Below are 20,258 nucleotides of genomic sequence, written 5' to 3'. Positions count from 1 at the left end.
GTAATTACCATAGGTAACACTAAAAACATGATAATTACATCAATCATGTGAATTACAACAGTAAAATATTGATCTCCCATAGGTAAAAATCAAATTTGGAGAAGAACAATGAAAAACTAGGACAATTGTCAAACGCACAGTGCCATCTTCAGAACCACATTTTCCTTCCTTACTGGTGTCCAAATTGATCCCAGTATAGCTTTTTGGAAATATTATCCTATCTAGTTTCCATATCTTCCCTTATTTTTCAAAATGGACTTGATTTAACCCTCCAAAATTTCATTCTCCCAAGACTGGTCAAAAAGTACAGAATGAGGGTACAAAAATGAAGTGCGATTGTGAAGGAAACTGTTGGAGGTCTTCCTCAACTCCAAATTGAGCTCAGAATATCTCATTGGAAGTATCATTCTATCTAGTTATCATTTGAATCATCAAGAAATTTATTTGTACACTTCATCTAGGAGAAAAAATAGTTTTCTCAAGGTCACTCCAGAAGTGCAGCAACTCTCTTGTAGCAACTGTATTTTTGACATTTCTCCAAAACCATAACACTTGTGAAAATTGTGAAGGAGGTTTTTCATCCTTGGACTGTTATGGATAAAAAAATCTCTCACTTTTGTAAAATTCATATTTTTTTGGTTGGAAACATACTTTGAAGGAAAAATGGCCCTGTGTGTGGCAAATGATTTTCCCCTTGGAATGACTTCTTCAAAAATGATGGAGACATGATGTTTATGAGTTGGAATAGTCTCATAATTTTTGAAATGACCTCTATTAGGCCATCTCTTCTCAGATGTCTCTAATTCCATAGCCAACCCTAGCTCAGTGAGAGAGGAAATTAGGGTTTAGTGTAGGGAAAATAGGGGATTTGGGAAATTTATAGGAATGAATAAAAATAAAGGGGATAGGGGGCTTCTAAATTCTTAGGGAAATTTTGGGAGGTATGGAGAGATGTTAAGAAGTAAGGGAATTTGGAATGTTAAGGATTGAGTGAGGGGAAGGGATCCAAAAGGGCGAAGCACAAGCCTAGTCTAGAAAAGTATCAAAGGCATAGCAATAGGCTAGGGTTTATAGAAAAATGATGATTTTGAGGGATAGGAGTGATGGGAAGTGTTTAGGAAGGTATATTAAGGATAGGGGAAGGTTTAAGAGCATCAATATACAATTTTTGATGATGATTTAACCATGGAGGTCATGAAACTAAGAAAAATGTCCTCAAAAACCTTGGGAGAGGGAAATGAGAGGAATGGGCATGGGAAAAGGTCAAGGGAGGTAGGTGGAGTGTAGGTGAGTGACATTTTTTTACTAGGGCTACCATCAGTGAGTAAAATTTTAAATGAAGAACTAGGTGGAATGACAATAATTTCATAATGGGACCCTAATATGAGATAAAATAGGAGTTTTGATCATTGATGGCAGTATGCAAATACTGACACTAACATGCCCATCCAGTCCAAGGGGTGAACCATGCTCTCATACCACTTTGTAACACCCTCCTCCCGCATTTACCCAATATAACCTATCCACTGGGGTACAAATGTGATGAAGAGTTACTATGATATGATTCAACTCCCCAAGTACAATTAATAAGGTGGAATCGATAATCCAAAACCAAACTAACCTTCCTCATAAGCTACAGGACCCGCAAGGGCTAACCAACCACTCCATGTGCCAAACCCCTAAGTTAACCTACTTACTAAATTAGATAGATCCCCAATCGCACCCATGAAAAGCCGTCCATGCGACTAAAACCTTCCAGCCGCATGTGCATTTTGGGCATCCATGCAACTGCAGACCTTTTCTAGTAGTTTTGTGCCAGGGAACCCAGATTCTAAGCTAGTTTTTCAGGGCCTCTAATGCAAGACTTGAATAAGGACCTAACTTGAAAAGGCCTAACCATGATACAAATTTCATCAAACACATCATGAGCATGTAATCTACAAGTCATATGAACATATTTGAGCATAGGCATTTCATACTTATCTTAGAACCATCAATAAGGTATTATGCCTTCTCTTGATAGATGAAATATCATATATTAGTTCACACATTCATTCAAATTTTATTTATTAAACAAAACAAGATGAGAGACATAACTCAAGTCAGTCATAAATCTTGCTTATAACCAGTAGAATAGCAATGATAGAATAACTATTAAAACCACATATTAACAAGCATGATTACACATAATACATAAGAGGAAAAGAGCTTTTATTAACATATGAAAAATGCAACCAGGTCAGGACTTCCACGTACCACCCAACCATAGATTAAGTTGAACCAAATATTTCTTTCAACCAATCATCCCTCTGACATATTCCAAGCCTGAATGTGGGACTCACAAAAAATCCAATCAAGGCTTACTCAGGCTTTACTATGTATCCCACTAAGAGATTCCTAGGTCCAAACAATAAGCATACACTACAGGATTTACTGAAATCCCACAATATACCAGTCAAAGGATCATTAGGCCCTAAACTATAATGGATGCCTCTAGATCTCTCCACCTAAACCATAAGGAAATTTTCTATCTCCACCTTCTAGGATTTACTGTGTATCCCACCATTACTAGTTAAAGGATTCTTAGGCCCAACGAGGGTATTCACCTCTATGCTTTACCGTGTATCCTGCCATTACCAGTCAAGGGATTCCTAGGCCCAACGAGGGAATTCACAACTAGGATTCACCATGTATCCCACCATTACCGGCCAAGGGATTCCTAGGCCTTGTGATTTTTCTTGAGACAACTCCACTTAGTTTCGAAACCATCTGACAATCCAACTCAACCAAGTAGGAGAAACCCCATCACACCATGGCTATCTAGAAATGGAAAGGCAAGGGTGAAAACCACTATCACACCCAGAAAGACACATGCCAATAACAACAAGAGAACCAAAAACATGCATGCATGTACCATGCATGCCCAAACTAGAAACTAAATCATACATGCAACTCGATACCTACACGTAATCCCACTGTAGCTGCTTGATACCGCTCTTCCTTGCTTGATCTTTGCTACCCTTTGCTTTCTTGTCCTTCCTTTTCTTTCCTTGATCCAGTGATAGAGTGCTCCAAAAAAAATATAAGTTTCCAAGAGTATGAGAGAGAGAATAGAGAGAAAGCTCCAAAATTGAACTGACAAAGCTGTGTACTGATCCTCAAAAGCCTTTTTATCAATGACGCCTCTAATTTCTTCAATTTTCCTTCATTTTCCTCCTCACATGAAACCTATGACCTTTCACCTTCCTTTTCTCCTAATTTCCTTTATTTTCATAAATAAAATGCCTCTTTCCTTCCAAAGCCTTTGCCAATTTCCCTTAGCCATAATAAACCAAATGAACACTCACACTAGGATGTTTTTCCCAACATTCAGTTTGGAATAAGTGTCCATGAACTTGGTCTTATTTTTTCCTTTATTTACTTTATTACATAGATTTTTAACACAGGGTTGTTATAGAAAGAGGTTAAACCATGATGGTGTTTTCTTATGTTAAATAATGAAAAGTATTATGGAGAATTGCCATCAATGTGTATTGTGTTATAAATTAATTAATGGGGCAATGAAACACATAAAATATTGCAGAAACACAAATACAAAAATTCATAAAACAAGATACACACAGATATATGTGGTTCAACCAATTTGGGCTACGTCCATGGAGAAACAATCAATCCTTCCTTTTATATTATCCAACAAAATGAAGACATACAACCTACAGTAAATATGCTATAATTTCATCTTCACTCTCACACAATCTCCTCTCTCTTTCTCACTCAAAATAATAATTCATGTTGATTTGGGGTAGCATCGGATGTGCTTTAGCCATGAAATTTGGCGGAGAGGTTGGGACACATGAGATCTCCAATACCCCGAAAGGGTTTGGGCAGATTCTAAACAGTTTAGCATATATTGAAATAATTAATATTTTTAATGGAGTCCCTAAGTCTAAACTTAGGGAAATTAAAATATTAATGTGAATTAATATGAAACTATGTTAGAATGGTCCAAAAGACATGGATCAAGCCAAATCTAATCTTATCCATTGATTAGGGACTTAATCTTAGCTGTTGATATGTCAACGAGAAAAGTATAAGAGGAGGCTTGAGGGTAACTTGGAGAACACACTAGAGTGATCAGTCATTCTATTCTCTAGAGCAGGGTTTGCTAAGAGAGATAGAATCAGTGATCAAAGTTGTAGTTGAGGGGCATTGAGTACAGAGAGACAGAGAGGCAGAGATAGTGTTGGGAGAGTAGCGTAGGAGCCAGAGAGAGTGACGCAGTAGCAGCTAGGGCTCACGCAGAGGTAGCTGGGAGCTACACATTGCTTCAGAGAGGCCAACGTTGCTGACACAGAAGGCTAGAAGGCTGACGTAGGGCTAGCACTGGGCAGAGAGAGGCTGATGCAGCCCAGAAAGGCAGACACTAGGGTTTCTGTGGTAGATTGGAGCTGAGGAGCTGCCGGAAGGTTTATCTGAGGTTTCAGCCGAGACATTTTTCTTAGACTGAGAGGTACTACTGCCAAGGAAATTCTCTGTTGGGTAATCCGGATTTGGCACCCAGATTTTACTCTGAAATTGCTTAATAAGAAAACCCTCATATAGCTGCACCAGTTTTCCTACATTAGGTTTTTCTGGGGACATTGGTCCAAAAATAACGGTGTCATTTGGTGTGATTGTTTTTGTTTCCTTCAGTTGTTGATCTATAATATGTTGAGCATGCATTAGTGTTTATTTTCGGTATTTACATTTTAAATAACTTGTTAAGTAACGGAACAAGTAGGTCGGAATAAATCACTAAAGTGCATGGAGGGTTTCTAACTGGTAGATTTAGAAACTTCAACCTGGTATCAGAGCATGGTTACAGATCATAGGAGAACTGAGGACATCAGTTGAGCGGAGCAATAGCAACAGAAAACAACTGTCCCGAGTGATAGAAGTTGTTTCTAGCAAAGTAGCAACAAGGGAAGGGTGACGTAGTGCCTGCATCATCAAGGGTGAGTGAGGAAGAGGCAGCGCAGAGGCTAAGGGAGGCAATGTTAGCCTCACGCAGAGCCAAGCAGAATCTAGGAGGGCTGACACAGTTGGCTAAGGAGGCCAGGTTGCTAGTGCTGGGATTACGCAGAGCCTGGGAGCTCTCACCTTCATGTTGTTGGGGTTTAGAAGGCTATGGGAATGTTGCAAAGTGAATCTGGTGAGGTACTGTATTCAGAATAGTACCTAATAGGGCAAGGCCAAGAGGAGGGAGTTGATACAGAGGGTTTCTAGCCAAGAAATCCAGATCATTGGTGCGGGTGAATAGACGATCAAAGTAGGGGGCATATCGACATCAGGAGAAGGATTTCCAGGAGGGAAATCAAGACTCAGAGGGAGTCAGGTCGATAACTTCAAAGAGGGAAGTAGAAGAGCATCATGGCACTACATGGAGTAAGAGACCATGATAGACTGGACAGAGCGTCAAACTTTCGCAGTCTGGAAGGCCAAAATCTTATCCATACTTGACAGAAATCGTGTCAAGCACTTCACCTTGAAGACGATAGCTATCTGATTCGATCTAGCTAAGAATGACAAGTATGAGGAGGAAATGGTGAGGGCCAAAAGCATCATCCTTGACGGGGTCAAGGACCATGTAGTACCAGACATTGCCGAGAAGGAAACATCATATGAGATTTGGGAGGCCCTAAAGAAATTGTACCAACTTACTTCTGTGCAGAGAAGGATGTTACTAGAGAATCAGCCGAGGTCATATCAGATGAAGAAGGGAGAACCTATTGACACCTTCCTTGTAGGACTGAATGAGATCCGAGATTAGTTGACTACTATAGAAGCCACGTCGGATCAAAAATTAATGGTGAGGACAACCCTGAATGCAGTCTCAGAAGACTGGGAGGTATTTTTCTAGAGTATATTGGGCAAAGGGACACTTCCGCCTTGGGATGAGATGTGGGTGGCTCTTTTCCAAGAAGAGATCAGACGATAGTCAAAGACGGGAAGCAGCAGTGAGGGGATCAAATTCAAAGAGGAGGAAGATGTTGCCCTAGCCTCTAAGGGAAATCAAGAAAAGCAAAAGAAGAAGGATCTCTCCAAGATCAAGTTCTTCCACTGTGGGGATTTGGTTCATTATGAAACCCAGTGTCCAAGGAAGAAGAGTAAGGGAGAGTCTTCCGAGACTAAGGCAGTGCTAGCAAGGGTAGAGAAGGAAGTGGAGACAGACGATGACTATGCCATGAGTGCACACACACCACTTGAGTGGAAGTGGGGAGACATCGAGCTGTAGTCAGGTGGACTACAGGCGATGAGGGGCAAGATCCTCAAGGTACCCGGCCTCTTGGATTAGACCTTGCTACGGGAGCCCCGAAGAGGAGTAGTAGGACTGGCTGATGTGGGTAGAGACGGATGCAGATGGAGCAATAGAGAGAGCTACAGTGTAGGTTGTCATTGTATAACCTTCCCATCTCCTGCTTCTTACCTAATTCATCCATAAACCTTTGTAACCAAATCATTTCTTTAGTAGCCTTTGTGTCATCAACATACTCTACTTTCATTATTAAAAGTGCAAAATGTTTTGCAATTTTAAAACCTATCTTACAGTTGTTCCACCTACTGTAAATAGATACCCCTTGGTTCTCCTCTGGTTATCTCTATCACCTACCATATCTGCATCAACATATCCTTGTATAGAAATGTTTGAGCCACCAAAGCATAATGATTAATTTTTGGTACCCCTCAAATACCTGAGAATCCACTTCACTTCCATCCAATGTTCTTTTTCTGGATTGTTCATGTACCTCCTTACAACTCCCACTACATGTGCAATATCATGCCTTGTGCATACCATTGCATACATTAAGCTTCTAATTGTTGATTCATATGGAACTTTACACATATAATCCATCTCTTCCTGGGTCTTGGGACACATCTCCTTACTTAGTTGAAATGGCTAACCAAAGGTGCACTAACTAGTTTTGGATTCTACATGTTAAATCTTTCCAACACCTTTTCTATGTACTCACTCTGAGACAATGTTAATTTGTGATTTTTCATGTCTCTAGTTATTCTCATAACAAGGATTTGTTTTGCAGCACCCAAATCCTTCATTGAAAATTAATTTTCCAATTTTATTTTGAGCACATTTATTTCCTACATGTTAGACCTTGCAACAAGCATGCCATATACATACAATAATAATATAATATAGCTTCCATCATTTTCCTTTTTAATATAAACACAATGGTCAAATTCAGATCCAATGTAACCTTGTTTAGACATAAATCTATCAAATTTTAGATACCACTGCCTTGGAGCCTATTTTAATCCATACAATCTCTTCTTCAATTTTCACATTAATTTCTCCTTCCCTTTGACCTCATACCCTTGTGGCTGTTGCATATATATTTCTGCCTCCAAATCCCCATGGAGTAGGTTATATTTACATTTAACTGCTCAAGATGCAAATATTTTGTTGCCACTAGACTTAAAATAGTTCTAATTGAAGTCATTTTAACAATAGGAGAAAAAAATTCATAAGTCTATACATTTCTTTAATGCATACCCCTTCACCACAAGTCTAGCCTTACACCTCTATTTTTCTCCATCTTCTTTCTTCAACCTATAAACCCATTTATTCTACAATCTTTTCTTACCTGTGGGTGTTGGCATTATGATACAGGTATGACACAAGTGTTGTCCTTGATGGCAACTCTCTTAGATGAAAGATCATAGTATAGTAGGTAAACAGCAAGAATGAAGAAAGAAAGGTATACGCAGGTTCACTATATACCAAGTCACGTATACACGTAGGTTCACTATATAAAAAGGCACATATAACGTACACACACACTTTCACAGAAGGACAGGTGCGTACATGTCGAAAAACTAAGTTTTGGTCTGTGGTATTTGGACCATGGTATTTTGGTATTGGTCCATGGTATTTTGTCCGAGGTATTGACCCCAGGTATTGGGTCCAAGGTATCGGTCCTACGTGGTTTTGGACCATGGTATTGAGAGAGGCATAAACCTATATAAGGAGAAGAAGATCATTAGGCCAGAGTGCAAGTGTGCAAGTGATGAATATCTGATGAAGTGTGAGATCTAGTATGTTGGTTATGGGTTTGTGATGCTTTGCTTGATCTAAAACAAGGATGCACCTATGCGGTTGATAATTGATAATGGATAGGGATCATAAGGTTTGGAATGTATTATCATTATGTGGTTTGATCATGGATAGACTAGATCTGAATTATTGACACATGTTTTATTGTATAAATGTTATGATCTGGGTATGACTAATCTCTGGAATAGCTGTAAAGTTATGATTAAATATTTTCATATCTGTACGCGGGTTCACTTTGGTAAAAGCACATATACACGTTGGTTCGGCTCATCAGAATAGCGTATATAGTCTGAAGTATGATATTTGAAGTTGTAGTTGGATCTGGTTGTTGTTGCAGAGTTTTGTATACTCTGTGTTCTGGTGACTGTGTTTTGTTGATAGGGTTTTAGTGACTCAATATTGGGTGATTCAGAGATTGATGATTGGTTGATGCAATAGTTGTATTGTAGTGGTGATTAATTTTGGGCCTCAATGTTGTTGATGGGTCCAGTATGAAAATTGGATGAAACGTGGCCTTCAGATTATGGTGTTGTGCTTCAGGAGTATCCAATATGAAAATTATGAAACGTGGTCCCTGGAGGAAGAGAGAAGGTCGTAGCCTTCTATAGTCTGGCACCTACGTACTAGTAAACATATCAGCCAGTACAAGAGCCAGGGGGTTGGAGCTCCCTTCTAGTAATAGCTGGAAAACGAGTGAAGGTTGGAGCCTTCAGTAGGCCGATGCCTATGTACTAGTAAACATATCGGCTAGTACAAGAGCTAGGGGGTTGTAGCTCCCTTATAGTAGTAGCTGGAGAATGAGAGAAGGTTGTAGCCTTCTGCAAGTGGGTGCCTGTGTAATGGTATGAGTTTGCGCAAGTACAAGATTGTAAATAGGTTTTTCTTATATTAAAGGAAGACTGCAGCAGGTGGTTTTTGTCCCGCATTGGGTTTCCACCTTATATTATGGTGTTCATGTGTGTTTCTTATATGTGATGATTTGTTCTACTACATCTGGTTACTATTTATATGGTTAATGAAGTTCTGATGCATTGATTAAAGATCAACATATGATGAATTAACTGAATCATAAGTTTACTGGATATACGCTAGTTGCATTAATCACAGTTGCATTTACACGTGAGTTCCCTTAACTGAAGTAGCGTATATGAATCTGATTATGGAAATGAAAATTTTAATGATTTGCTAATACTGATTCACCCCCCCCCCCCCCCTCAGTATTATTTCCAACAGTGGGCAACTTGACTAAGTCCCAAGTTTGTTTATGCATCAAGGAGTCCATCTCTTCTTCCATGGCTTGCTCCCACTTCTTCCTAGTTTCTACCTAGATTGCTTCTTCATATATTTTTAGTTCACCAGAATTAGTCAAAAATACGTAATATAATGAAGGAGAGTATCATTTAGGGGGTCTACTTATCCTAGTATATCTTGTAACACCACTTTCAGGTGTTTGAGGTGCCTGTTGTTGTTGTAGTTGTTGATCATTATGCTTTTTAGACACCTTTACTTTTTTCTTTATCTCATCAAGCACTTTGTATTCTTTGTTTTCCTTTTCCTATTTCTTTCCCTGCATCTGATCCTTATACAAGGCATTTTCGTGGAATATGACATCTCTTCTCCTAATCATTTTATGTGTAACACCCTCCTACCACATCTACCCAAGTAACCATGCCAATTGGGGTAAACATGCAACAAGGGGCTACTATGATTAGACTCGACCTAATATATGACCTTAATGAAGTGGAATCAACGGAAACATCACACACAGTCATCCAACATTAGCTTCAGAATCCTCAGGAGACATGTCAGCCACTTAGACAACTTGTCCCAAGGTCCCACTAATGTTTTGGATCTCTTAGGTCACAGTCACTCTCATGCTATAAGCAAGGGAGAAACCAACAACCCAAAGTCATGCTCATAGGCTTTCCCGCCAGTGAACAGAGACTAAAATTTCCAGTTTTGTGCCAACGACCTCGAGATTTGAGCCACTTTTTCTGGCTGAGAGCCCAAGTCACTGCCTAGAATGGAGTGATAGCTTAAAATCAGTAAAAGTACATAGAAACAATGATGCAAAAGCATTAAGCTAAACAAGACCTTAACCAGAACCCTACTAGCCATGATAGGAATTTTGTCAAACCTATCATCAACATGTAAACTACATGTCTAAACAACATAATTAAGTATAGGTATCTCACACTTATTTGAGAATCATTATGAACCATTGTTCCCTCATGTCATTTGCTTCATTATCATCTATTAGGTCATAGACACATTATCCATTCATATACAAGTAAAAACATGTTGAGAGCCATACATATTTGTTGTCATAAAACATACATGTAACCAATATAATAGGTATAGAAATACCATAAAAATATCAGCCATCAAAATCCACATATTCATTAGTACATTTACACATGAAAATAAAGGTAATGAATTTCTCATTATTGAATGCAATAAACCAACCGAAGATGGGACTACCATGTTCCACCTGCCCATAGATTGGTTGAGCCAAGTCTCACTTCAACCAATCACCCCCATTCCATATTTCAAGCATGAATGTGGGACTCAAACCAAAAGAACTCAACCAGGGCATACTGAGGCTAAACCACCTCTCCCTCATCAATAGAAACCAGGCTTTACCGTAATCCATCCCAAATCACTAGGCCAACACAATGAACACATCATAACATGCTTTACCATGATCTCCACCTGATCACTAGTCCAAACAAGCATGGATTCCACCTGATTTCTCCACCTACATCGTGAGGAATTTTCCTATCTCCTAGTCTCTCAGGCTTTACCACAATCCAAACTGAGATCACTAGGCCCTAAAACGAGACCCACTCTCTAGGATTTATCACATATCCCAAACCTAGGATTATGTTGTGGCCAGCAACAACCCCCCTTTTTATTTAGTTTTAGTAATAAAGCTAAATAAATGGGGGCCCTTCTAAAAAATAAAAAGTAGCACTTATATTTCCCTTTGAATAAAACATACTATCATAAAATTAGGAAAACACCCGTAAAACCCAAAAAACTTAAGTTTTATAATAAGTTCCGAATAAAATCATTCTCTCAACAATAAAATGTCGCATCACAAAAGATAATGGGCGAACATCATATAAACAAGCTTTCAAAATTGCGAAAAAAAGATGTGAGATCGCACGCCTTAAAGACTCATCGCACATCACAGATTTCATACGTCGCAAGTATCACCTAAGGTAAAACATCCTGATTCGGTGATATGCGATAGGGCATCTCGCAAATCACATCTCGCAGACACATACGGTGATAAATGATTGTTAACAAAAAGGATTAGCGTTATTGCAATTTGCGATATTGCAATCTTCGATATTGTGAAGCAAATCACAAAAATCGCTTTATAGCAGATCTGCAGGGCTCATCATTCAATAAACCTTTTCTCATAATCCAATACTGAGTTGTGGGCATTAATGTCAATTTAATGGTTAGTTGATGGTCATTTATGAGATAAGATTTTGATCTGATCGAAAGGTGGTTTCACGTAGGGTGATATATTTGATATGATTTCGGCATTAAAAGCTTTCCCGTCACCTTATCTCTTACCATTATTCTTTCCATGCTTGTAAATTTTACAGGAGCGGCAACCAAAATAATATATGGAGCAGTGTGCAGAACGTAATGGGAAAGAAGGGAAAATCTCTGGTTGCAGAGGACAAAGAAATGACGCCCTTATACACAGACACCACCTGTAACAGAGATGCCGACATAACCACTTGGGAAGGCATGTACAGTCTACTCGAAGAAGAAAACCCTAGAGTCATGGAAGTTAAAGCAACAACAGACTCATGTGGGTCATCTAAGGCATCAATTACTGAACTTGCATGTTAATTCTTACACCAAATAGCGGCAAGACCTAAGATTCTTCCATACACAGACATGGTCAAGTGGGTGCTGGACAGTGCCAATATATCAGACAGACAATTCAAGTCTTAAAGCCAAGACCTCATTAAGTCATTCACTCCACAAGATTTAAGGCTTATGTATTATCTACCAGAGCTGCAGGCAAGCTACAACAAACAGTTCGTGGAGAAGTTCACCAAACAAAGATTTGGAGGAATGCACCAAGAATTGGTTGGCAAGGGAAGAACCATTTAAAAAGGGAAAAGCGTGCTAACTGAGGCCCAGAGAGACCGTGCAAGAGGCGAAACTAGCACGATGGAAGCCCAGATTGGGGAAAGGAGGTAGTTTTCGATGTGCGATTACCGTCGAGCGCTAATCGCGCATCACTGGGAAAAACCCCTCGAGAAGGAAAGCCCCAGAGCACTCGGTCGCATGGAAGTCAGGAAAACCATGGGGAAAAGCGCTAAAGGCTAAAGTTGGGACCCGCGCTCCAAAATCGGTGGTATTCATCGGGTGCCCCTTTGGGCGGTAAGCAGATTTGGTTGAAACCTAGCAATACCATTCAGCACCTGACGTGTGGCAGCAGAAGAAGCAGCTACATTAGCAAACAACGTCATTGATTGTGTCAATGAAAACCTGCACAGAGAAAACCTCATATCAGAGACCGCTCCGGGATTTCTCTGAAAGGCACAACTGTAGACAAGCTGGAGACAAAAAGCTAAGGAAAGGGCAGAGTCCATCAAGAAGTTAACCAAGTTGAATTGGGATACTTACTGGCAGTACTTGGTTAAACCGAACAGTCAATGCATGACTCTCAAATGCCTTACAAACTCCGCTGAGAACATAGCGCCAGCACTTGCCAATTCTGTTTTCACATGGCAACTAAAATTGGAGGTCAGCCAACCGATGCTCCTCAAGTCGATGCTGAATGCTTGCGATCTCAGAGAACATATCCATAGGTAGTCAATTCCAAATTCAGTTTTAGTTTTAGTTTTTATTTATTTTTGCCTTAGATGAGGACGGTCATTTAAACCTCCTCATATATTTTTGTAATAAACTATTTTTAGTATTTAAATAGTAGTATTTAAACCCCTCTCATGCATTTAGAGAAGGGTCCTGAAATTTGTCAAAAAAGTTTCCTCAGAACATGCACTTCTGCACCCTCAGAGGAGGTTTTGATGAATGAATGGAATGAGATTTATTGATTTCTATGTTTAATGTCTGCTACTCAAATGCACTTCTGTACTCTTAGTAGATATTGAATTAGGAAGAGATAAATCTATATTGCTGAAGCTCATGAGTAGAACTTGTTATCAGTGGTACTTTTATCTCTTAATGATTTTTGCTTATGTGTCAAAGTAATATTTTATGCTCAGTTATTTATATATAAAGGCTTGAATGTTTGAGTTATCATTTCGCACTTTTGTACAGTGATGACTATTCTGTTTATGCTTAATGTATGAATGACTTATTATGCGATATGCTTCTCACAATTGTTTCGGCTAACTTTTTATACGAAACAATTCATTTTTATCGAATTCTTTTCTTGTAGCAATTGAATGATCTTTATTACCAAGTGCTGTTAGAAACTATTTTAGATCGCATAAGTGAAAAGTTGAATCCTAGGTTAGTTTTAGAATTAGATATTATGTTCGTTAGGATACAATTGCATATTTTAAATTAGACTTAGATTAAAAGCATTTTACTTAGAAATCATTAGAGAAAGGAAATATCAAATCTCATCACACACACAAATTGGGAAACTGGTCCCATTATCCCCAGTCGGACCCACCATCCCAAACAGAAAAGGAGTTGCTTTCAAGGTCCAGACCGGGTGGGTATCCCCCTTGTTGTAGATCCGATTTTTGGGGCTTCAACAGATTACTAGGCCCAACAGAGAGAAAACCACCTCTTGGCTTTACCATATATCCTACCATTCACAGGCAAGGATTCCTAGGCCCACCAAAGAAACACAATCCTCACTTTACCACAACCCAAAATTTGGCTCAGGGGTCACTAGGCCAATGGCTTTACTGTGATCCACATTGTGGTTCAGGGACCACTAGGGTATGTGCTCTATCATTTAGAGAACTACCCCACTCAGCTTCGAATCCATCGGACAATCCAGATAAACCAAAACATGAGAACCCCATCACACCATGGCTATCAAGAAATGGAAAGGCCAGGTTGAAAAAATTGTTACACCTGGAAAATCCAATGCCGCAACAAAAAAAGAACCACATTCAATACCATGCTTGCCAAATCTAGCAAGGAAAATAAACATGTAAGTAGATACCTGCAATGAAGCCTATTGTAGATGCTTGATCCTGCCTTTCCTTACTTGATCTTTGCTTCCTCTTGTCTTCTTTGCCTTTCTTGATTCAATGCCAAAAATGCTCCAAGAAAACTCTAAGTGTCCAAGAGTATGAGAGAGAAAGGTTATAATGAGAGAGCTGCCAAACTGAACTGACGAAAGGTTACCAATTGATTCTCAGAATCCTTTTTATGGATGAGGCCTCTATTTTCTTCATTTTCCATTTTTTTCCTTCATTTTCCTCCTCACATGCAACCTGTGACCTTTCACCTGCTTTTCTCCTAGTTTCCATTATTTTCATAAATAAATGTCCCAAAAATTCCACTTTTCCTTTCCAAAGCTTTAGTCATTGCCTTTGCCAATTTCCTTAGCCATAAACAACCAAATGAGCACCCACTAGGATGTCTTGCCAAACGTTCAGCTTGGAATAAGTGTCCCATCAACCGTGGTTATTGTTTTTTCCTTTATTAACTTTTATTACATGGAATTTTCACCAGGTATGTTACATAACCCTCCCCCTTGGGGAACACCATCCTCGATGTTATACCTCAACAAAACTACAAAAAAGAAAACATACCGCCCATGTAGCTTTATATCATAACTCAAGGAAGTATTTATAATGATCACCCTGCTGAGAAGCAAACAACATAACAACATAATAACATGACAACATGACATCATACTGCATAATGGAGCTTTATAACTTATCTCAAGGCGATTTTAAATCCATATACGTATGTACATATAGAAAAATCATCAAAACATATACCAAAGCATATATTGAAATCACACCCAAAAACACTAAGCCAAAACTGCTTTGCCTCAACCGGAAAACAAGGAGAGATACATAGCCCACATTTGATCTGCCATCACCCATGTAGCTTCATTGGGACCAAAGTGCTTCCACTGCACCTTAACTTTCTCGATTACTCGGGTCTAGAGCATGAGCACCTTTTTCTGCAATATGCACTAAGGCTCTTACTGGAATTCTCCATTTGGTTTCACCTACAATATAGACCAATCAATCACATGATCAACATCCTTGACATACTTCTTAAGCAAAGATACATGGAAAACATCATGGGCTTTCACTGTCAGAGGAAATGCAAGTCGATAGGCTACTGGCCCAATCCTCTCAATGATATTGAAGGGTCCACAAAATCGTGGTGCCATCTTGGCACATGATCCAATCTGCAAGGAGCTCTTCTTTAGTTTGATGCGCAAGTACACTTGTTCCCAAACTTGGAACTCCTTGAACAAACTGTTTCTACCTACATAACTCTTCTGCCTATCTTGTACTGCCTTTAGATTTTTCTTGATCACCTGCATTTCATGTTCCATGTCTGCCAACATATCTAGTCCAATCAATACCCTGCTAACTGGATCACTCCAACTGATGGGAGTGTTACAACTCTGCCCATGCAATGCCTCAAAAGGACTCATCCTCAGTGACTCCTGATAACTGTTGTTGTATGTGAACTCTACCAAACAGTGATACTCTTCCCACTTCCACTACTGATGCATCACATACATTCTCAACATGTCCTCCAATATCATGTTGACCCTCTTTGTCTATCCATCGGTCCACGGATGATAAGTTGTACTGAAGGCCAACTCTATACCCAAACCTACAAATAACTCCTTCCAAAACTTGAAATTGAACTTCGCATCCTTGTCTAACACAATCTTCTTTGGAACATCATGTAGTCTAACCACATCTTTGATGAATACCTATGCTACATCACTAGCTGAGAATGTAGACTTCACTGGAATGAAGTGTGCAACCTTTGTCAATATGCCCACAATGACCAGAATGGAATCATGTTGTCTCACTATCTTTGGCAACCCTATGATGAAATCCATGGAAATAACCTCCCATTTCCACTCTAGAATTGCGATTATCTGTAGCAGTCCACCTGGATGTTTACACTCCGCTTTCTCTTGCTGATAGTCAAAATACCTCGCCACAAACTCTACTACGTCCCTCTTCAAATTCACCCAATAATAAAATTTATTCACCACTGTCAATGTCTTTTGATAACCTGGGTGACCTAAATATGGTTTCACATGAAAATATCTCAAGATCACCTTCTTGATCTCAGTGTTATCTGGTACATATATTCTTTCTTTGAATTTGAACAATCCATTTGTTGTAAGACAATAATACATACCTTGTGCACTTGCACCTACACCTGTACCTATACCTAAACCTATGCATGTACATGTACTGCCACCTGTACGTGTACCACTAAATGTACCTATACCACTACATGGTCCTGTACCTACACATGTACCTATACCTACAAATGTGCCTATACCAGCATCATATTGCAACCTGTGCACAAGCTCCATATACCTAACATCTTGCTAACCTACCTGCAAGATCTTGTCCTGTAAGTCTGTCCCATAGAAGCTCATAGTTTCCAAGTGATTTACCTGTACCTGCTTGCTGAGAGCATCTGCCACCCTGTTCTCTTTACCTTTGATGTACCTTATCTCGAAATCAAACTCGCTAATCGTGGCCAACCATCTGGCCTACATGGAATTCATATTTGGCTCGTCAAACAAATACCTCAACCCAATGTGATCACTCATAAGTACAAACATCCTACCAAGAATATAGTGTCTCCACATCTTCAATGCATGTATCATCATTGCTAACTCAAGATCATGTGTCAGGTAGTTCTTCTCGTGCTCGTTTAGTTTCTGGGAATCATAGCACACCACCTGTCCATCCTACATAAGGACTCCAATAAGCTCTCTCTTGCAAGCATCTATGCATACCAAAAACTCTTTGTCTAGATCTACAATCTGTAGCACTGGTGCATGTGTCAACAACTTCTTAAGCTTCTCAAAGCTAGCCTCACACTCCTTTGTCCATTCAAACTTCTTACCTTCCCTTTGCAATGATGTGATAGGATAAGCAATTTGCGAGAAATTCGTGATGAACCTCCTATAGTAGCCTACCAAAACCATGAAATATCTCACCTCGTCCACGCTCTTAGGAGCTACCCACTCCATTATGGCCCTTATCTTCTATGGATCTACTGCAATTCTCTCCTTGGAGACCACATGCCCCAAGTAATGTAACTCACTTTGAAAGAAACTACACTTGTTGAGCTTAGCATACAATTGATGCTCCCTCAACAACCTCAACACTGCAACTAAATTCTCAGCATGCTCTTCCTCATGTTTAGAATATACCAGTATATCATCAATGAACATAATAACAAAATTATCCAAATATGAATGCAACACATTATTCATCAAACACATAAATGTAAATGGAGCATTAGTTAAGCCAAATGGAACAACAACAAACTCATAATTCCCATACCTGGTCCTGAACGCATTCTTGTAAATGTCCTCCTCTTTGATGCGTACCTAATGGTATCTGGATATCAAGTCAATCTTCGAGAACAATATTGCTCCTTTTAGCTGATCGAACAAGTTGTCAATCCTCGACAAAGGGTACATGTTCTTGATAGTCACTTTGTTCAATTGAATGCAATCAATGCATAATATGAGAGTACCATCTTTCTTCTTCACGAACAATACTGGTGCGCCCCAAGGTGATACACTTGACCTAATGTATCTCTTGTCCAACATTTCCTTAAACTTTACCTTTAACTCAACTAACTCAAGTGTGCTCATCCTGTAAGGTGCTTTTGATGTTGGAGCTGCCCCTGGCACTACCTCAATAGAAAAGTCTACCTCCTTGTGCGGTGGCAACTCTATAATTTCCTTAGGAAATACATCCTAAAACTACTGCAAAAGTGGGTACCTGCTCAACACATTTGCATCCTCAACCTCCTTACCCTTATCACTTGAAATGAGTACTACAAATAGCTTGCACCCTTTCTTATGGCTATGATTTTCTTGTATAGTTGTCACCATCCTAATTGATGTGGATTCCTTCTTACCCTGCAATACTCTTGGTTCTCCATTGTCATTAACACACTCTATGGCTTTGTCATAGCAGTCCACTTTGGTTCTATGAAGATACAACCAATCCATGCCCAACAAGATATTGTGTGACCCCAACGGTAGTATATTTAGATGTGATGCGGTAGGCATACCATTTAAATCAAATTCACAAGCTCTTACCAAATGATGAACTCACTTCTTTGTACCTGTAGCCAACTACACTAACCAAGACTTTGCATGCAATTCCTTACTCAAACCACACTTATCCACGAAGTCAAGACTAACATAGCTATAATTATATCCAGGGTCAATCAAAATAGAAATAATTTGATCATAAATCTTACCATCCATCTCAATGATAGATGTCTGGTGTTCTACGTACTTGTTGTCCACAACTACATAGATACATGGAATACTCTTACCAACATCCCCAATAGTCTATGCCTCCTGTGCATTTTATATCTGAGGCCTACCACCCTGATTTTGTGGACAATCTCTCTTAAGGTGCTCCTTACCGCATGTCCAACACTCCAACCAACCAATACCAACACCTCTATGTTGTTGCTTCGACTCATTTCCATGTCTAGCTGCATTAAACCTCTTTTGCAGTGCCACATCATTTTTCTCATTTGCATGCAAATGCCTTGTCCTCTTAGGCTTCCATTTACCTTTACCTTTGTCCTTTTCTTTCCATCCATGCTGAGATTCATTCTTATGCTTTGATTGTTCATAGAAATGCTTCAGTTTCCCAATAACTTCCTCAAGTGACCGAGGCTCATCATATTCAATCCAGTCTCTAAATGCTAATGGAAAACCATTGAAAAATATCTAAACTTTAGCCTTTTCATCTATAAGATATGGTACATACCTCAATAGCTCCAAAAACTTGGTCGTCTACTCTTCATCTTTCATTGATCCCATCTTTAGCTTATAGAATTCTTTAACCTTACTATTGTAGTACCTCTCTGATAAGTATTTCTTCTTGAAAAGCCTCTTGAACTCCCACCAACTCAAGTCATTTGTCCTAATGTCTCTAACCCGCTTAACATCTTCCCACTAGATATCTGCTTTACCTTTCAAGCTAAAGATAGCTACTCAGGCCTTCATGTGATATGTGTACTCATGCAACTCAAAGAATTTGTTCATCCCAAGTATCCAATCCTCTACATCTTCCAATTTCTTCACATCTCCATCAAAATTAGGTGGCTTCGCTTTCTTAAACTCTTTGGGAAAGTATCCCCTATAATTCCTCCTATAACGATGATAGTGATGACGATCACGATGCCTATCAGAACTAGAATAGTACCTGTAAACATCACCTCTCCTATCCTGAGTGTCCATTAAATTGCCATCTATCATTGTGTCATATCTATTTGACCTGTGTCTACCAGGAGACCTACTTTCATATGCCCTATTAATTCTATCCTCATGTCCATGGCTGATCCAAAGAGGCCCTTGTCACTACAAATCTGACAAACTCTGAAGAAGTATAGGATTAACCTTTTCTTGTTTCTCTTGTGCTTGTATGGTTCAGTCATTAGCTTCCTTACAACTCTTTATTTGATACTTTAAGCTTCTCAGTGTCACTGCCAAATCCGAAGGATTCCCAACACCATACTACTCTTTGGATTCATAGGGAGAGTCTTTCTAGTCAACCATCTTGTTATCCATTTGATATTTATTCTTACAATGCATAATATGTCAGATAAACCAAATCACAATAAATCAACATACCTTAGTATAGCTCAGGGAGGATACCTCATCTACAAGATCCCCAAATTAGCATGATACATGTATAACATAATCATAACAGTATATAGACATATGCAAAGGAATGTATCAACACATAAACATCGCTCTAGTTAGGGTCCAATCATCAATGCAAGGCCATATCAACAATGTATGCTATGACCTTATGCATGACAACAACCATTACTCCATTATACACATTTCCCCATGCAACCAACAACATGCATAAGCAATGCCTAATCAACTACACATACGCATAAATGCATGTAGTCG

This window comes from Pinus tabuliformis, chromosome 9 (assembly GCF_031772625.1).
Source record: "Pinus tabuliformis cultivar Carrire ecotype Pingquan chromosome 9, CPIR1, whole genome shotgun sequence".
In the NCBI taxonomy this organism is placed as follows: Eukaryota; Viridiplantae; Streptophyta; class Pinopsida; order Pinales; family Pinaceae; genus Pinus; species Pinus tabuliformis.
This window is presented reverse-complemented; position numbering follows the sequence as displayed.